The 19,194-nt window shown below is 43.5% G+C and overlaps 1 protein-coding gene across 1 annotated transcript in view; it reads left to right on the top strand.

Annotated features, from left to right (window-relative positions):
• The first annotated feature begins 13,218 nt into the window (after window positions 1-13,218).
• The window catches only part of LOC130124277 (cadherin-6-like), a 173,809-nt gene continuing 167,833 nt past the window's right edge, over window positions 13,219-19,194 (top strand). The window contains exon 1 of the mRNA XM_056293733.1: window positions 13,219-14,042. The gene's annotated coding sequence lies outside the window, so the exon portion shown is untranslated. The remainder of the gene's footprint in view (window positions 14,043-19,194) is intronic.

Raw genomic sequence — 19,194 nt, forward strand, 5'->3', positions numbered from 1 at the left:
CCTTTTGGGACGGTAGGTTAACTGATGTAACTCGAATGTGGGGTGGGGGTGGGGGAATAATGATGTGAGCCAGAACCAGTCTTTCAAAGCACTTCATGGCACTGGGGGTGAGTGTTATGGGTCGGTAGTCATTCAGACATGTGGATGTGGTTTTCTTGGAGACAGGAATGATAGAGGTGGTCTTAAAGCATGCCGGGACTATGGATTGGGACAGTGAGAGGTTGTGAAAACCTCAGCCAGCTGGTCGGCACATTCCCGGAGGACCCAACCCGGTATGGCGTGCGGTCCGGCAGTCTTCCGTGTGTTCACTCTGCGCAGTGATTCTCTGACCTCTGCAGCTGATAGAGTGGGCACCTGGTTTTCTGGGTGGCTGGGGATTTTTGTGGCTGGGTCAGTATTGTCCTTGTAGAAGCGGGCATGGAAATGATTTAGCTTGTCTGGCAGGGAGGCATCATGGACAGTGGGACCGCGATTAGAGCTTTTGTAGTCTGTGATGGACTGAATGCCTTGCCATATCGCCGGGGAGTGGAGTTATTTTGAAAGAGGTCCTCTATTCGTAGGGAATAGTTATGTTTGGCTGTTCTGGTGCCCTTTTTGAGGTTGGATCTGGCTGCGCTGTAGGCCTCACAGTTACCTGACTTGAAAATTAGTTTAGCTCTCGAAAGTTGTAATGTTTTGATTGACTGCACCACCCTTTTTTATATAAAGACTTTTTCGTTTTATATCCGTCGTCCTGCCATTATTTGAAGGTAGTTTATACTACAAGCACTGACAACTTTATTGAATAAAGTGCATGAAATGGGTAACTTAAAAAACAGCACTACAGTGTAAACAAAGTATTGAACACGATTAAGAATGCAAAGTCATGAAAATGAAAACTATTTACATTTTGTCCGATGAGATGCTATTATTTCTAACATGATTAAGAATTAAATGTCATAAAAATTAAGACTATTTACAATGCAACCGTACCATATTTACAATTGTATTCCAACATATTTACAGCTCATGCATACCCAACTTGTCAGCAACAACAGAGGTGAAGTGTTCTGTATTGTGGCGAATTCGGGGGGCAGCCCGGCCGGACTGTCACAGCCGGGACACGAACAAGGATCTCCCGCACCACGAGTGACTACGTTAACCAGTCAACTAAAGGGTCCGACCCGTTAGCCAAGGGCTACCGAGCCTATTCATCCGTGATCGTTACGTTGCCCCCTTCCTTCGGGAAGGACGTCCCCGGCCGGACCGTCACAGCTGGGGCGCGAACTCGTGTCTTCCGCACCCCGGGCGGAACCTCCTCCTCCGGGAAGCGTTTCCCGGACGAGGGAGGTAGTTTAACATACACGAATAAGTAGATACGTTAGCCCTTGGCTAACGGGTCGGACCCTTTGGTCGAGCGGTTAGCGATGTCGCCCGCGGTGAGGGAAATACGGGTTCGCGTCCCGGCTGTGGCGGTTCCTGTGGTTCCCCCCCGGACGCGCCTCCCGAAGGAGAGGGTAGTGTGACGTGCGTGGAGAAGGTTAGCCCTTGGTTGACGGGTCGGACCCTTTAGTCAAGCTCTTAGCGATGTCGCCCGCGGTACTGTTATCAGAAATTTGTTGATAAATGATAACAGCCATGCATATCTTTGTATAAACATATCTAGAATATGCTATCAGCATCTCATTGGAATGACAGTAAAGCTTACATAAATACAACTCTAAATCAAATACATGTACTTACTACTTCATGTAGCCCACATCATTCCCAACAAGCCAGTGGAATGAGACGTGCCGGTATTGGCCAAATGGAAGCACCAACTTCCCCAGGCACTGCTGGCGTGATGGTGCTGGGATGCCATCAGCATGGAGGAGTCGCTCAGCATGGGAAATGACCATGGACTGGACCAGCAGCTGCTGGGGGGTGTCGGGAAGGTCTTCCTTTCCTCCCTGTAGAGGCGGGACTCTCTCGTCTGTGCCAATATGGCCTGTTGGCGGCTCTCAGGAGCATTTGGCTATACCACCCGGATCACTGGTGTTGCTACGTTATGCTAAACTGAAAAAAAAATCTGGTCATGAACTTGTACGTAGTGAAATCCAATGAGAATCTTTAAGCCAACACTGCATTCAGAGGCTGCTTCCTTAATATTTGTATGCCACTCCAAGCTATGGTTAAGGTCAGTAGCTTAACATAGCCTAAACAATGAAATGCTTTTGATATAATAACTCAAATTGCAATTAATCTGACACTTTCTTTGTAACAATGCTCACTTTATTAATAATAATAATAATAATAATAATAAACAATTTGTGTAGCACATTTCATGCAAAGGATTGCAGCTCAAGGCGCTTTACAGCCCTCATTTACAGAAAAGCAATACATTACATTATAGAAGTTAAACTACAGTAATAGTCATCCAGCTACGTAAGTATTGTTCAGTAAAGTACGTTAACGTTACTAGCTCCGTGTCAGGGCCAACACCCTGTAACTGTGACTATATTCCTTCTCTGAGGCAACATTATGGCATTCATTCGATGCGGAGAAATTATTGACGTGACATTAAACGCGATTCAATTTAAAGTAAATGGGTTAACGTCGAATGCAAAACAATAGAACAAAATGCGATATGATTAGCTAACTTAGCTCCTGTCGTCCTGCCTGCCTGCCTACCGCTGCTTTACCCTGGACTTGGCTGGACGAGCCGGGTACGATCGGTAGTCTGCAGCCAGCTTCTACAATATGATTGGTAGTCTACAGTCAAATCCTACGATGCGATTGGTAGCCTACAGTCAGTTCGACCAATCAGAAGGCAGAACTTCTTACCGTCACTACAGACTTATGCAGTTTGCTAGACTCGTATTGTATTTTTTTCCAGATCTGCGATCACAACATATCTAAGACATTATGTAGAAGCTGTCAAGCTCCATGTGCAAATGAACACTTATTCCCATAATCCTCCCCTGCTTTGTTTTGCAGCATCATTTGCACTGTTGGCATATTGTGGGAGCCAGGGTGTGGAAGTGAGTTTTCACAACTTATTCATGCCGTTTCTGGACTAGAGAAGTGAGATCAGCCACAGCACCAAATCTTACCATTACACATACTACATTGTAGGACATAGTGGCCTCAACAAATACTAGGCTGTGGGTAAACCAAGCAGAAAGGGCAAAAGGGTCTTTAGGATTGCGCCTCTAACAGAGACCCCAGCCCCCTGTGTCACCAGCTTGCTGTGGCCGTATAGACATGTGCTGGGGCTTTTGTCTTCTAAGCCCCATTGCACAGTGTTGCAGAGTGCTTTTTAGTCCTCATGTTGTGCTCACTCGTCCGCAGTGGATGTGTTGTTCACCGGTCATATTGACCCAAGCCACCTTTGGCTTTTATAGCCATACAGTTGTAATATTTATCCAAAAATACACAATATGTCTTATCCTTATCTCACTGATTACTGATATTAACACCCTTTATGGTTAGAAGTTGTAATTTCAAACAGGTCATTTTGACCCAAACCGAACACAAGGGTAATGTAGACTACACTTATATATATATATAAAATACAGATTATATTATATTAATTATATGTAATATATATTATTATATATAATAATAATAATAATAATAATAATAATATCTGTAAGCAGTCCTATCACTGTTCTCCAAGTTTTCTCTCCTTTTTGTCTTCCCCATGGCAGCCCATTGAAAAGGGGCACCATGAATGGTGAAAGGGGGGGGGGGGTTATGAGAGGAAAAGGCATTAGGGAGGGGGAGACATGGGGTCATGGTGACAGGAGATGACAGGAGACGTGGGGGAAAGCTACAGAAGGGGAGGGGGGAAAGGGGAAGGAAGTAACAGGGTAACAGACGGAAGAAGTGAGGATAGTCATTCACACCCAGGGGGATTAAAGGAAGGAGTCAGGAAAGGAGAGAATAAGGTAGGGGTTAATATTTTGGTCTGAAAGGGGGATTAACTCCCGCCCCTGCCCCCCCCACACATTCATACAGAATCGAGGCTTTATATGAAATGGCACCTGGACGAGCTGTCAGAGAAGCGCTGCCAGGAAGTCTGGAGGCATGCTCCACCTCTGGGATTCATGTGCTTATCATCTGTCAAGCAGTTTCCAAAGATTTCAAATGTTCTGTCTCACATAAAGAGTTAACATGTCCACCAAATCCCCTCTACCTTGCCTGTGGGTTGAGGGGGATGCTTCTAAGATGGGTGAGGGGGGAAGGAAAATAAAACCCTTCCTCTCATTTCCACGTATGATATTATCCACTAATGAAACAATCGCCTGGCACTTGAGGCGTACGTGAAGAGTGGCTGCGGGCACCATGCTTGACAGAAGAGATGGTGTGGAGGCTTGACAGAAGAGATGGTGTGGAGGCTTGACAGAAGAGATGGTGTGGAGGCTTGACAGAGGACATGGTGTGGAGGCTTGACAGAGGACATGGTGTGGAGGCTTGACAGAAGAGATGGTGTGGAGGCTTGACAGAAGAGATGGTGTGGAGGCTTGACAGAAGAGATGGTGTGGAGGCTTGACAGAGGAGATGGTGTGGAGGCTTGACAGAAGAGATGGTGTGGAGGCTTGACAGAAGAGATGGTGTGGAGGCTTGACAGAAGAGATGGTGTGGAGGCTTGACAGAAGAGATGGTGTGGAGGCTTGACAGAAGAGATGGTGTGGAAGTTTGACAGAAGAGATGGTGTGGAGGCTTGACAGAAGACATGGTGTGGAGGCTTGACAGAGGAGATGGTGTGGAGGCTTGACAGAGGAGATGGTGTGGAGGCTTGACAGAGGAGATGGTGTGGAAGCTTGACAGAGGAGATGGTGTGGATGCTTGACAGAAGAGATGGTGTGGAGGCTTGACAGAAGACATGGTGTGGAGGCTTGACAGAGGAGATGGTGTGGAGGCTTGACAGAGGAGATGGTGTGGAGGCTTGACAGAGGAGATGGTGTGGAAGCTTGACAGAGGAGATGGTGTGGAGGCTTGACAGAAGAGATGGTGTGGAGGCTTGACAGAAGAGATGGTGTGGAGGCTTGACAGAAGAGATGGTGTGGAGGCTTGACAGAAGAGATGGTGGGGAGGCTTGACAGTAGAGATGGTGTGGAGGTTTGACAGAAGAGATGGTGTGGAGGCTTGACAGTAGAGATGGTGTGGAGGCTTGACAGAAGAGATGGTGTGGAGGCTTGACAGAAGAGATGGTGTGGAGGCTTGACAGAAGAGATGGTGTGGAGGCTTGACAGAAGAGATGGTGTGGAGGCTTGACAGAAGAGATGGTGTGGAGGCTTGACAGAAGAGATGGTGTGGAGGTTTGACAGAAGATATGGTGTGGAGGCTTGACAGTAGAGATGGTGTGGAGTTTTGACAGAAGAGATGGTGTGGAGGCTTGACAGTAGAGATGGTGTGGAGGCTTGACAGAAGAGATGGTGTGGAGGTTTGACAGAAGATATGGTGTGGAGGTTTGACAGAAGAGATGGTGTGGAGGCTTGACAGTAGAGATGGTGTGGAGGCTTGACAGAAGAGATGGTGTGGAGGCTTGACAGTAGAGATGATGTGGAGGCTTGACAGTAGAGATGGTGTGGAGGCTTGACAGAAGAGATGGTGTGGAGTTTTGACAGAAGAGATGGTGTGGAGGCTTGACAGAAGAGATGGTGTGGAGGCTTGACAGTAGAGATGATGTGGATATGTCCAGATCACAGCTGGGCTTCTCTTGTAATTTGGTGCCTGCCTGTGTAGGCTGCCTCTGGCAGCGCTTAGCGCACACAGGTTAAAGGCAAGAGCCAAGACATGACGCAATGTCACATGCTGGGCACAATTATCAGCTGGCTGCATCATCATCATCCTCATCGTCATCATAATAACAAGAAGAAGAAGAAGAGAAAGAAGAAGAAGAAGAAGAAGAAGAAGAAGGAGAAGAAGGAGAAGAAGGAGAAGAAGAATAATTTTTTTTCAAGACTTCAAATATACAAAGACATCAGCCAGGCCAGTGTAGTGTAGGTCAACAGAGCAGCTAAGAACAGCACATCACACATGTCAAAGACCATGAGAAGCAAACAAAGGAACAGAAATAGTAGATTAAAAAGAAACAAAATAAATTAAAATAAAATAGGACTATACAATATTCCAGGAGATAAATTACATCAAATTGTTGAAATACAAAGAATAATTTTTGGGCATTTCTGTTTTTCATACATTTTAGAGATTTGGACAAAGTTACTAATTGGGTTTTAAAGGCTGCTGAACGGGGGTGCGTTTTGCAATATTTACATTTGTGTATGAAATATTTTGCCAAAATAATCACATTATTCAAGAGGAATCCTATACTTCTATCCTCCATAAACGGTCCAAATCTGACACTTCCCAGAAGAAGTGGCGGTGGAGCACCAATGCTTGACTTCATCCACACATACAAGTCATAGCAACACTTATAGTAAGCAATGTCACCGTGGAACAATAAATGATCGGTGGGTTCTATGTCTGTCTTGCAGAATTGACAAGAAGCACAGTCTACGTTAAAGTTGAATCATATACATTCACTGGAGGGGTAAATATCATTAAACATCTTGAAGTGGACCTCTTTGGCTTTGGCTTTGGGGGGGGGGAATGAAATGTACCTTTTTCTAATTTTATGGGCATTCACATGTGAGCACATGTCTAAAATATAATCCCTTCTTAAAGGGTGAGGATAGCATATCCTCAACAGAGAGTTTCTGATAAAGAGATTACTGCAGGTTCTGTCGTCACATTTTAAGTTGTCAATCATTAAGGGGCGAAGCGTGGGGCTGACAGAGGGGTAGATAAGACACTGTGAGACCATCATCTGGAGCTGTATAGGGACCACACCCATTACCATGTCATAGACCTTTACAGAGGAGGATCAACTATATTTCCAACACTACTCATTATAATTCAATAGACTGCCTCTGTCATCCATGATGTGTGTAATGGACCAAATACCCTTCTCCCACCACTCTTCCAAAAGCAAAAACTTTTTTTTTCTTAAACGGGACACATCTATTATTCCAAACTGGAACCTCATGGCGGGTAAAGTTGTGTTTAAACACCAGTTTCCAATGTTGTGAAACTTGTTTATGAAAGGCGGACAAACGTAGCGGTATCTTGGACAGGTCGAAAGACCTGAAGCAATCCCTCCCAACTGTTGGAAGACTGCATTAGGAATGGCCTGCCAAATCACAGTCTCATCTAGGACAAAGGCTTCCAGCCACTTCAGCTGAACCATAGGGCGGCATGGTGGCGCACAGCAAGAAGGTCCTGGGTTCCAGACCTGCGGTAGTCCAACCTTGGTGGGTCACCCCGGGTCGTCCTCTGTGTGGAGTTGCATGTTCTCCCCGTGTCTGCGTGGGTTTCCTCCGGGGGCTCCGGTTTCCTCCCACAGTCCAAAGACATGTAGGTCAGGTGACTCAAAGACATGTAGGTCAGCTGACTTAAAGACATGTAGGTCAGGTGACACAAAGACATGTAGGTCAGGTGACTCAAAGACATGTAGGTCAGCTGACTCAAAGACATGTAGGTCAGGTGACACAAAGACATGTAGGTCAGGTGACTCAAATACATGTAGGTCAGGTGACACAAAGACATGTAGGTCAGGTGACTCAAAGACATGTAGGTCAGGTGACACAAAGACATGTAGGTCAGGTGACTCAAAGACATGTAGGTCAGGTGACACAAAGACATGTAGGTCAGGTGACTCAGCTGTATTAAATTGCCCCTAGGTATGAATGGGTGTGTGTGTGGGTGTGTGTGTGTGTGTGTGGGCCCTGTGATGGCCTGGCGGGCTGTCCAGGGTGTGTCCCTGCCTGACGCTCAATGACTGCTGGGATAGACTCCAGCAACCCCGCGCCCCTACTCAGGATATAAGCAGCTTGGATAATGGAATGGAATGGGGATATATATATATATATATATATATATATATATATATATATATATATATATATATATATATATATATATATATATAGCGATTTTTTCCCAAAACTGTCAATGGTGTTGTGAGTGCTAAACTAATGAGGAGCAGAATATCAACACGGATACAGGAAAAAAGATTTTAACACATTGCAGTACAGGCGTGTTTCGTGCGTCTCACACTCATCAGCTGCTCGCTAATCGTCACCTCTCCTCCTCTTAACCCAGCTTCTATCACTCTTTCCCGTATCTTCATGCTGTGGCTGATCGACTTTATACCTCTGTAGTTGCTGCAGTTCTGCACATCACCCTTGGTCTTGGGAACAATGCAAGTAGAAAATGACATATGCCCAATGTCTAGCATTGTAGGTCCCAGGAAAGGCCAGAGGTCTTTAAAAAGTTTTGCTGGTAAAGGGTAAAGAAGGCAAGCAGTTGGTTTAGAAGCCAACATGAGCCTAGTCAAAGTATCAAGAGAGATAGACTAGGCCCTAGCTGTAATAACAAGGACAGTCTGACTCATTGTGTAGATAGGAATGTGGTAAGACAGGATCTGCAGCAGCAGCAGCTGGAGTTGTCCTAATTGTGTTTATGATCTCATCAGCCTTGTTGTGGAAAGAGTCTAGACACTCATGGGTTGTGAATGATGAGCAGCTAATGGACGGCCGCTTTTTAGTAAGTGTAGATGCAGTGTGGAAGAGAAATCTGGGGATATTCTTCTTCATTAAGTGAGAGATACTTCAGTGTGCTCTATCTGCTGTCGGAGCACATACAGCACACGTGTATTTCAATAAACACTCGTGCCACGATAGGTCAAAAACTTCTCAATTTGATTTTCGCCATTTACGTTCATCTCCTGCAGGCCCATTTAAGAGCGCGTGTCTCATCATTAAACCAGGGTGTAGGCCTCTTTAGTCGCCTAGCTCTGGTAGTTTGAGGTGCAGCTGAATCGAGGAGACTAGAGAGGGCCACATTTAAGTCACTAGTGACATTTTCAATGGAGTCAGTCTCTACAGTGAAAGGAGCCAAGACTTCAGGCAGCTACTGGCCAAATGCAGCTACAGTGGAGGGACCAGTGTGGCGAGTGGCAATTACATCTGTGCCGACATTAACAGGCAGTAAGGTGCAGTGAGGTCCACGGCTGGGTAGGCAGCGAACTATATGTATTTGTGCCAGAGAGAGGCACAAGCAGACTCGGCCTCAGCAGCCTGCATTCACGAATACTAGCTTTGGGAGCAAGCCATCCTGAATGGGGCATGCCTTTTATTGATAAAACAACACGTTTTACATGATATTTTTATTATGTTTTACAACCATCTTAACAAATTAAAGTTGACTAAATAAATAAACAAGTTAGTAAGTAAATACATAAATAAATACATAAATACATACATATTTTTTGTAGCTATCATATTTCTTTTTTTTTCCTTATTAGCCTGGGTGAGGCACTGCCTACCCTGCCTCCCCTGACTGCACATCACTGTTAAGATAAAACCAAATCAAGGGTGTTACCACTGCAATGAGTCGACTCCTGAACAAACTGAGTGAACCCAAAAGTACCAGCTAGTGCCAGAAAGGCTTTACTTAGAGGATCAGCAGCCTTTTTCAGATGAATATTGAAATCACCTAGAATTACAATCTCATCAGAGTGAGTAACAAGGCCTGAGACAAATTCTCCAAATTCTTCAAGAAATAACGAGTAACAGCCAGGAGGCGGGTAGAGGATCTGAGCCGAGTCTATTCATGGCTGAGGGCGATGGACATAGTATAAGAGTCTCAAAAGACTGGAATCTAGATTCAAGTCTAGAAGTCAGATTGAAAATAGATTTATATATTAAGGCGACACCCCCACCTTGTTTATTTGCCCGAGCTACATGGGCATAAGTATAGTCAGGTGGGGAAGCTTCATTTAAGGGAAGGAAAACATTTGGTTTCAGCCATGTTTCACATAACCCAATCATATCAAAACTCTGTTCAAGAATCAGATCATTTATTAGTAAGGCTTTGGTAGACAGTGATCTGATATTTATCAAACCACATTTAAGCATTTTGGGGAAGTGATCAGTCGTAGGCAGAGCTTTAGAGCCAGTAATAGGTGAAGGATTAATTGGAATTAGACACCTTGTTGAGAGTTTTGATGACAAACACTTTGCACAATATGTGTTCACACTTTTGTGTATGTGCATGGTGTGATGTGAGTCTCTCCTGTGTGCAACAGTAGTCTGTCCTCCTCTCAGGTCTCCACGGTGATGGTGGTCACCACCTGGACACTGCTTGGCATCCCCCTCATCACATTTATATATATATATATATATATATATATATATATATATATATATATATATATATATATATATATATATACACTACCGTTCAAAAGTTTGGGATCACATTGAAATGTCCATATTTTTGAAGGAAAAGCACTGTACTTTTCAATGAAGATAACTTTAAACTAGTCTTAACTTTAAAGAAATACACTCTATACATTGCTAATGTGGTAAATGACTATTCTAGCTGCAAATGTCTGGTTTTTGGTGCAATATCTACATAGGTGTATAGAGGCCCATTTCAAGCAACTATCACTCCAGTGTTCTAATGGTACAATGTGTTTGCTCATTGGCTCAGAAGGCTAATTGATGATTAGAAAACCCTTGCGCAATCATGTTCACACATCTAAAAACAGTTTAGCTCGTTACAGAAGCTACAAAACTGACCTTCCTTTGAGCAGATTGAGTTTCTGGAGCATCACATTTGTGGGGTCAATTAAACGCTCAAAATGGCCAGAAAAAGAGAACTTTCATCTGAAACTCGACAGTCTATTCTTGTTCTTAGAAATGAAGGCTATTCCATGCGAGAAATTGCTAAGAAATTGAAGATTTCCTACACCGGTGTGTACTACTCCCTTCAGAGGACAGCACAAACAGGCTCTAACCAGAGTAGAAAAAGAAGTGGGAGGCCGCGTTGCACAACTGAGCAAGAAGATAAGTACATTAGAGTCTCTAGTTTGAGAAACAGACGCCTCACAGGTCCCCAACTGGCATCTTCATTAAATAGTACCCGCAAAACACCAGTGTCAACATCTACAGTGAAGAGGCGGCTGCGGGATTCTGGGCTTCAGGGCAGAGTGGCAAAGAAAATGCCATATCTGAGACTGACCAATAAAAGAAAAAGATTAAGATGGGCAAAAGAACACAGACATTGGACAGAGGAAGACTGGAAAAAAGTGTTGTGGACGGATGAATCCAAGTTTGAGGTGTTTGGATCACAAAGAAGAACGTTTGTGAGACGCAGAACAAATGAAAAGATGCTGGAAGAATGCCTGACGCCATCTGTTAAGCATGGTGGAGGTAATGTGATGGTCTGGGGTTGCTTTGGTGCTGGTAAGGTGGGAGATTTGTACAGGGTAAAAGGGATTCTGAATAAGGAAGGCTATCACTCCATTTTGCAACACCATGCCATACCCAGTGGACAGCGCTTGATTGGAGCCAATTTCATCCTACAACAGGACAATGACCCTAAACACACCTCCAAATTGTGCAAGAACTATTTAGAGCAGAAGCAGGCAGCTGGTATTCTGTCGGTAATGGAGTGGCCAGCACAGTCACCAGATCTGAACCCCATTGAGCTGTTGTGGGAGCAGCTTGACCGTATGGTACGCAAGAAGTGCCCATCCAACCAATCCAACTTGTGGGAGCTGCTTCTGGAAGCGTGGGGTGCAATTTCTCCAGATTACCTCAACAAATTAACAGCTAGAATGCCAAAGGTCTGCAATGCTGTAATTGCTGCAAATGGAGGATTCTTTGACGAAAGCAAAGTTTGATGTAAAAAAAACCTTATTTCAAATACAAATCATTATTTCTAACCTTGTCAATGTCTTGACTCTATTTTCTATTCATTTCACAACATATGGTGGTGAATAAGTGTGACTTTTCATGGAAAACACAAAATTGTTTGGGTGATCCCAAACTTTTGAACGGTAGTATATATATATATATATATATATATATATATATATATATATATATATATATATATATATATATCTTATAAATCCATATAATTTTGTTGTTCTGTTTTAATGTTGTATCCTTCTGTCACTCTGATGTGTGACTAATGTGTTTTCTTGTCTCCCCCGTGTGTGTGAATGGTGTGATGTGAGTCTCTCCTGTGTGCACGTGTAGTCTGTCCTCCTGTCAGGTCTCCATGGTGATGGTGGGCTCGTGGCTCGGGTCCTGGGCTGTTCTGGAGGCGCCTGGAGACTGCTTGGTATCCTCCTCATCATGTTCTTTATATATATTTAGTAATTCCATTATAATTGTGTTATCCTCTTTCAATGTTGTATTGTGTAAGTCGTGTAAACACAACATCATGGCACATTGTGCGTCTTGGGAGAAAGCTCCTCCTCTGTTGCTCCCCCTGAGGTTTCTTCCTGTTTCTCCTCCCTGTTGAAGGCCGATGTGGGGGTGTAAGGACAGGATGTTGGGTTGCTGTGAAGCCCCTGCGGCCGGATTAAAATGGGTGATGTTGGATGGACTTGACAGCGTGGGGCGGTTGTTGACACTACTAGAGATTCTGCCATGACAAGTAGGACGTACAGATACTCAACACACCTTGACACCTGCTAACGCATCTCTCCAGCAGTAAAACAAACGCAGTTGCCATGCCAACTCTGTTTGTTTTACTGCTACTAATTAATACCTCACTTTTCTTTTAAAATTGATGTTACAGGTTTGTTGTTGTGCCAGTGTGAAATAAGGAGTTCACAGTTTTTTTTTGTTTTTGTTGCTTTTGTTAACAGTTACCATGGATGCTCGGCCTCAGCCTTTCCGGAGGGGACGAGGCTTGATCACAAAGTTGGAATCGGCGTTTTAAACACTGAGAGATCCACGTTTAAGTTTAGGGTTTCTCAAAACATATGGTCTTTCTTCCATTACACGGCCAACTTGTCCTGTGAGAAAGGCTCCAGCTTATCTTACAGAAACACACGTTGGCTGAAAAGTCCATCTGTTGGATCAAGACAGCAGTTTGTGTAGAGGGCAGCACATAGTTTTTATTTCGTTTGTTGTACCGTCACGTATGCTTGTGTGTGTACCTTTAATCACCGCCAGCACCGTGGCGACCAATCAGCATCCACTTCAACTCCTCCCCCAGTACAGGTCTGAGAGAAACATAGAGAGAGACAGACAGACAGACAGAGACAGAGTCAGAGACACAGAGACACAGAGAGAGAGACACAGAGAGAGACACACAGAGAGAGACACACAGAGAGAGACACAGAGAGAGACACACAGACAGAGAGGCAGAGAGAGAGACACACAGACAGAGAGAGACAGAGGGAGACACAGAGAGAGACACAGAGAGAGACACAGAGAGAGACACAGAGAGACACAGAGGGAGACAGAGAGAGACAAAGAGAGAGAGAGAGACACACAGAGAGACACACAGACAGAGAGACACACAGAGACACAGAGAGAAACAGAGAGAGACAGAGAGAGAGAGAGACAGAGAGAGAGACACACAGACAGAGAGAGACAGAGGGAGACACAGAGAGAGACACACAGACAGAGAGACATAGAGAGAGACACAGACAGAGAGAGACAGAGTGAGACACAGAGAGAGACACAGAGAGAGACACACAGACAGAGAGAGACAGAGGGAGACACAGAGAGAGACAGAGTGAGACACAGAGAGAGACACAGAGAGAGACACACAGACAGAGAGAGACAGAGGGAGAGACAGAGAGAGACACACACAGAGAGAGAGACAGAGTGAGACAGAGAGAGAGACACAGAGAGAGACACACAGAGAGAGACAGAGGGAGACACAGAGAGAGACAGAGAGAGACACACAGAGAGAGAGACACACACAGAGAGAGACACACAGAGAGAGAGACACAGAGAGAGAGACACACAGAGAGAGAGACAGAGAGAGAGAGAGACACAGAGAGACACACACAGAGAGAGAGACACAGAGAGAGAGAGACACAGAGAGAGAGAGAGACACAGAGAAAGAGAGACAGAGAGAGACAGAGAGAGAGAGACAGAGACAGAGAGAGAGAGAGCGAGAGGTCAACAAGGTAGACGTGGATCCCTCACTGGAATTAAAAAGCCCTTGTTTTGCTCAGCTTTAATATGTGACCGTCTTTGGTAAGTCTGGTTCCCCTTTGCTTTAAGAAAAGCAAAGCACGTCTGTTTCTTACATGTGTTTTCCCTTCTATCCACTCTGTTTCGTGTGTGTGTGTGTGTGTGTGTGTGTGTGTGTGTGTGTGTGTGTGTGTGTGTGTGTGTGTCCTGCTCCATTAATATTTTGGGTTATAATCACCAATCGTATTCCATGGTTGTGGAAGGCTTCCTTCATTTACTTGAGCTTTTTCTCTGTCCAGCATGAATGTAAACTCATGTACACGACTGGGTCTGCTAGGAAACATGGTGATAGGCGTTGGCTGGTGTGTTGAGAAGATGCTCCGAGAACATGTTCTCTAGATGATTTGTTCTCTAGCTGTTTTGTTCTCTAGCTGTGTTGTTCTCTAGATGATTTGTTCTCTAGATGATTTGTTCTCTAGCTGTGTTGTTCTCTAGATGTTTTGTTCTCTAGATGATTTGTTCTCTAGATGTGTTGTTCTCTAGATGTTTTGTTCTCTAGCTGTGTTGTTCTCTGGATGATTTGTTCTCTAGCTGTGTTGTTCTCTAGATGTTTTGTTCTCTAGCTGTGTTGTTCTTTAGATGTTTTGTTCTCTAGATGTTTTGTTCTCCAGCTGTGTTGTTCTCTAGATGTTTTGTTCTCTAGATGTTTTGTTCTTTAGCTGTGTTGTTCTCTAGATGATTTGTTCTCTAGCTGTGTTGTTCTCTAGATGTTTTGTTCTCTAGCTGTGTTGTTCTCTAGATGATTTGTTCTCTAGATGTTTTTTTCTCTAGCTGTGTTGTTCTCTAGATGTTTTGTTCTCTAGAGGTTTTGTTCTCAAGCTGTGTTGTTCTCTAGATGATTTGTTCTCTAGATGTTTTTTTCTCTAGCTGTGTTGTTCTCTAGATGATGTGTTCTCTAGCTGTTTTGTTCTCTAGATGTTTTGTTCTCTAGATGATGTGTTCTCTAGCTGTTTGGTTCTCTAGATGTTTGTTCTCTAGCTGTGTTGTTCTCTACATGTTTTGTTCTGTAGACGTGTTGTTCTCTAGATGTTTTGTTCTCAAGCTGTGCTGTTCTCTAGATGATGTGTTCTCTAGCTGTTTTGTTCTGTGGCTGTGTTGTTCTCTAGATGATTTGTTCTCTAGACGTTTTGTTCTCTAGCTGTGTTGTTCTCTAGATGTTTTGTTCTCAGAGGTTTTGTTCTCAAGCTGTGTTGTTCTCTAGATGATTTGTTCTCTAGATGTTTTTTTCTCTAGCTGTGTGTTCTCTAGATGATGTGTTCTCTAGCTGTTTTGTTCTCTAGATGTTTTGTTCTCCAGATGATGTGTCTCTAGCTGTTTGGTTCTCTATATGTTTGTTCTCTAGCTGTGTTGTTCTCTACATGTTTTGTTCTGTAGACGTGTTGTTCTCTAGATGTTTTGTTCTCAAGCTGTGTTGTTCTCTAGATGATGTGTTCTCTAGCTGTTTTGTTCTGTAGCTGTGTTGTTCTCTAGATGATTTGTTCTCTAGAGGTTTTGTTCTCTAGCTGTGTTGTTCTCTAGATGATTTGTTCTCTAGAGGTTTTGTTCTCTAGATGATGTGTTCTCTAGCTGTTTTGTTCTCTAGCTGTGTGGTTCTCTAGATGATTTGTTCTCTAGAGGTTTTCTTCTCTAGCTGTGTTGTTCTCTAGATGTGTTGTTCTCTAGATGATTTGTTCTCTAGATGTTTTTTCTCTAGCTGTGTTGTTCTCTAGATGATGTGTTCTCTAGCTGTTTTGTTCTCTAGATGTTTTGTTATCTAGATGATGTGTTCTCTAGCTGTTTGGTTCTCTAGATGTTTGTTCTCTAGCTGTGTTGTTCTCTACATGTTTTGTTCTGTAGACGTGTTGTTCTGTAGATGTTTTGATGCTACCAATAAATCACATTTGCTGTGCTTCGTTACACAAGCTGGACAATGTGACGAGTTTTGCTCTTCAAGTTCTATGTGACGGCATATAGTTTAAAGTAGAACACAGTGGGGATTATATGATGTTTTGTGGAACTTGTTTATACAATATTGACAGTATATGATGTATGGGCAATATGCTTGTTGACGGGACAAAGTAATAATGATGGTGATGATGATGCTGTGTGACTGCCGTGCTTGTCTTAGTTATGAGTTAGTTTTGTGTTAGTTCTGTTAGTTTTGTGTTAGTTCTGTGTTCTTTTTTGTAGTTTTGTGTTATTTTTGTTAGTTCTGTGTTAGTTCTGTTATTTTTTGTTAGTTTTGTGTTAGTTTTGTGTTAGCTCTGTGTTAATTCTGTGTTAGTTTTGTGTTAGTTTTGTGTTAGTTTTGTGCGCACTTTCTAAAACTCTTAACATGGAAAAAGCTTTACGTGGCTTAATGTGCCAAAACATCGCTCACATATCAAACATTTTTGTCACACATCTCTTGTTATGAGCTCGCTCCCATCTTAAAACATCCAGCTGAGTGCATACAGACTTCCTATATCGTCCAATATTCTTCTAAATAATAATAATAATAATAATAAAGGTGTAATAATAATGTGTTCTGTATATATATATATAACCTGGGAGGAAGTAAGCTAGGGCAAGACATGAGTTATGTGAGATTAATATGTTGCTCATTGATCAATATAGGTATTGATCGATATAGGTTCAAGGAGCTACGTTAAGCTTTCTCCATATATGGGCGTCAATAGAGAGGAAAACGCTTAATGTCAGATAACGTCCAGACTCACCGGACTTCGGTTTTGATTTGTTTGACATGTTAAAGTAGTCATGACAGGAGATGTGTGTGGGTCGTCTTTGATCGATGTTTAGGTACATTACGCCACGTAAAGCTTTTTCCACGTCCTCTCTCTCCAACACAATCTCACAATCTCAGCACAATATCCCAGACCTCAACACTGTCTCAACACAATCTCAGCACAATCCCCCAGACTTCAACACAGTCTCAAAACAATCTCAACACAATCTCCCAGACTTCAACACAGTGTCAACACAATCTCAACACAATCTCCTAGACCTCAACACTGTCTCAACACAATCTCAACACAATATCCCAGACCTCAACACTGTCTCAACACAATATCCCAGACCTCAACACTGTCTCAACACAATCTCAGCACAATCCCCCAGACTTCAACACAGTCTCAAAACAATCTCAACACAATCTCCCAGACTTCAACACAGTGTCAACACAATCTCAACACAATCTCCTAGACCTCAACACTGTCTCAACACAATCTCAACACAATATCCCAGACCTCAACACTGTCTCAACACAATATCCCAGACCTCAACACTGTCTCAACACAATCTCAGCACAATCCTGCAGAGTTCAATACAGTGTCAACACAATCTCAACACAATCTCCCAGACCTCAACACTGTCTCAACACAATCTCCCAGACCTCAACACTGTCTCAGCACAATCTCCCAGACCTCAACACAGTCTCAACACAATCTCAACACAATATCCCAGACCTCAACACTGTCTCAACACAATCTCCCAGACCTCAACACAGTCTCAACACAATCTCCCAGACCTCAACACAGTCTCAACACAACCTCCCAGACCTCAACACAGTCTCAACACAACCTCCCAGACCAGCTCCGGTGTGCGCAGTGGCCAGCTGACGTCACAGCTTGACTTCTGCCTGGATGAGAAGAGTGTGCGCTACACGTGTAAAATTAACAAGAATCATTTTCGTCAGTGTCCCGCAGTTCATCTGCTGACTCGTCCTTTTGAAGGAAAAACATGCAATTGATGCAGGGGAGACTTTAAACCACGGGCTACCTGTCGTCAAGCTCGAGGCAGGGGCATTTAGCCAATACAACCTGTTGTCTTGGTGTATCACGTGCTCAGAAATGATACGTGATGGTAACGTCTCCCTAGACCGTGCGCGTAAAACACATATGCCGTTTGGACTGCCTGGAGGGCCAGTGCGCTCCTAGACCCCCCTCCCCCCTGTCACTGACGTATTCACCCCATGGTAGTCATGGTAACGAGTGTTCGTAGGCCTGGACTATGATGAATTAGTTAATTCCACTCTCTTCCCCTGTCGGGACTGTGAAGCCCTTGTGTTTTAATCGATCAGGTTGGCAGATGTACAGAAGACGGTTATACATTATTTTGACTTGATATTTATTTTTTGGGGGGGGCAGCAACGTAACAGCTTTTAGTTTTCTCCAGTTAATATAGTGATTAGCACGGTCGCCTCACAGCAAGAAAGTCCTGGGTTCGAGCCCCGGGGTAGTCCAACCTTGGGGGTCGTCCTCTGTGTAGAGTAGACATGGAAATCGGGTGAATTGGCGGTAATAAATTGTCCCTAGGAATGTGTGTGTGTGTGTGTGTGTGGGGGGGGGGGGCTGTGATGGCCTGGCGGCCTGTGCAGGGTGTCTCCCCGCTTGCCGCCCAATGACTGCTGGGATGGGCTCCAGCATCCCCGCGACCCTGAGAGCAGGATAAGCGGCTAAGACACACACACACACACACACACACACACACACACACGTATATAGCATATAAGCATATATATATATATACACACACACACACACACACATATATATATATATATATATATATATATACGTATACAGCATATAAGCATATATATATATATATATATATACACACATACATACATACACACACACACACACACACATATATATATATATATATATATATATATACGTATACAGCATATAAGCATATATATATATATATATATACATACATACACACACACACACACACACACACACGTATATAGCATATAAGCATATACTCACACTATATCCAAACGTAGCCATTATCTTGTCAAGTCACGTCAAGTTTATTTATATAGCGCATTTAAAACGACCACAGTTGAACCAAAGTGCTGCACAAGCTTACAATCCAATATAACATAAGTGACACATATGAATATAAAATATATGTAAGGACAACATAATAAAAAGATATAAAAATAAACAATAAAACATAAGAGTAAAGGTATATTTGCACAATCAAATCACGGTGTCAGGCTCATCTTGAATTGAACGCCGGTGAGAGGAGGTAGGCCTTCAACCAAGATGGAAAGGTCTCTAGGGTCTGGGCAGATCTGATGTGTACTGGTAGATTGTTCCAGAAGTCAGGGGCAGCAGCCACTGCAGAGGCTCTGTCGCCACCTAGTGTTGAGTCTGGCTCT

Source organism: Lampris incognitus, chromosome 14 (genome assembly GCF_029633865.1).
Source record: "Lampris incognitus isolate fLamInc1 chromosome 14, fLamInc1.hap2, whole genome shotgun sequence".
In the NCBI taxonomy this organism is placed as follows: Eukaryota; Metazoa; Chordata; class Actinopteri; order Lampriformes; family Lampridae; genus Lampris; species Lampris incognitus.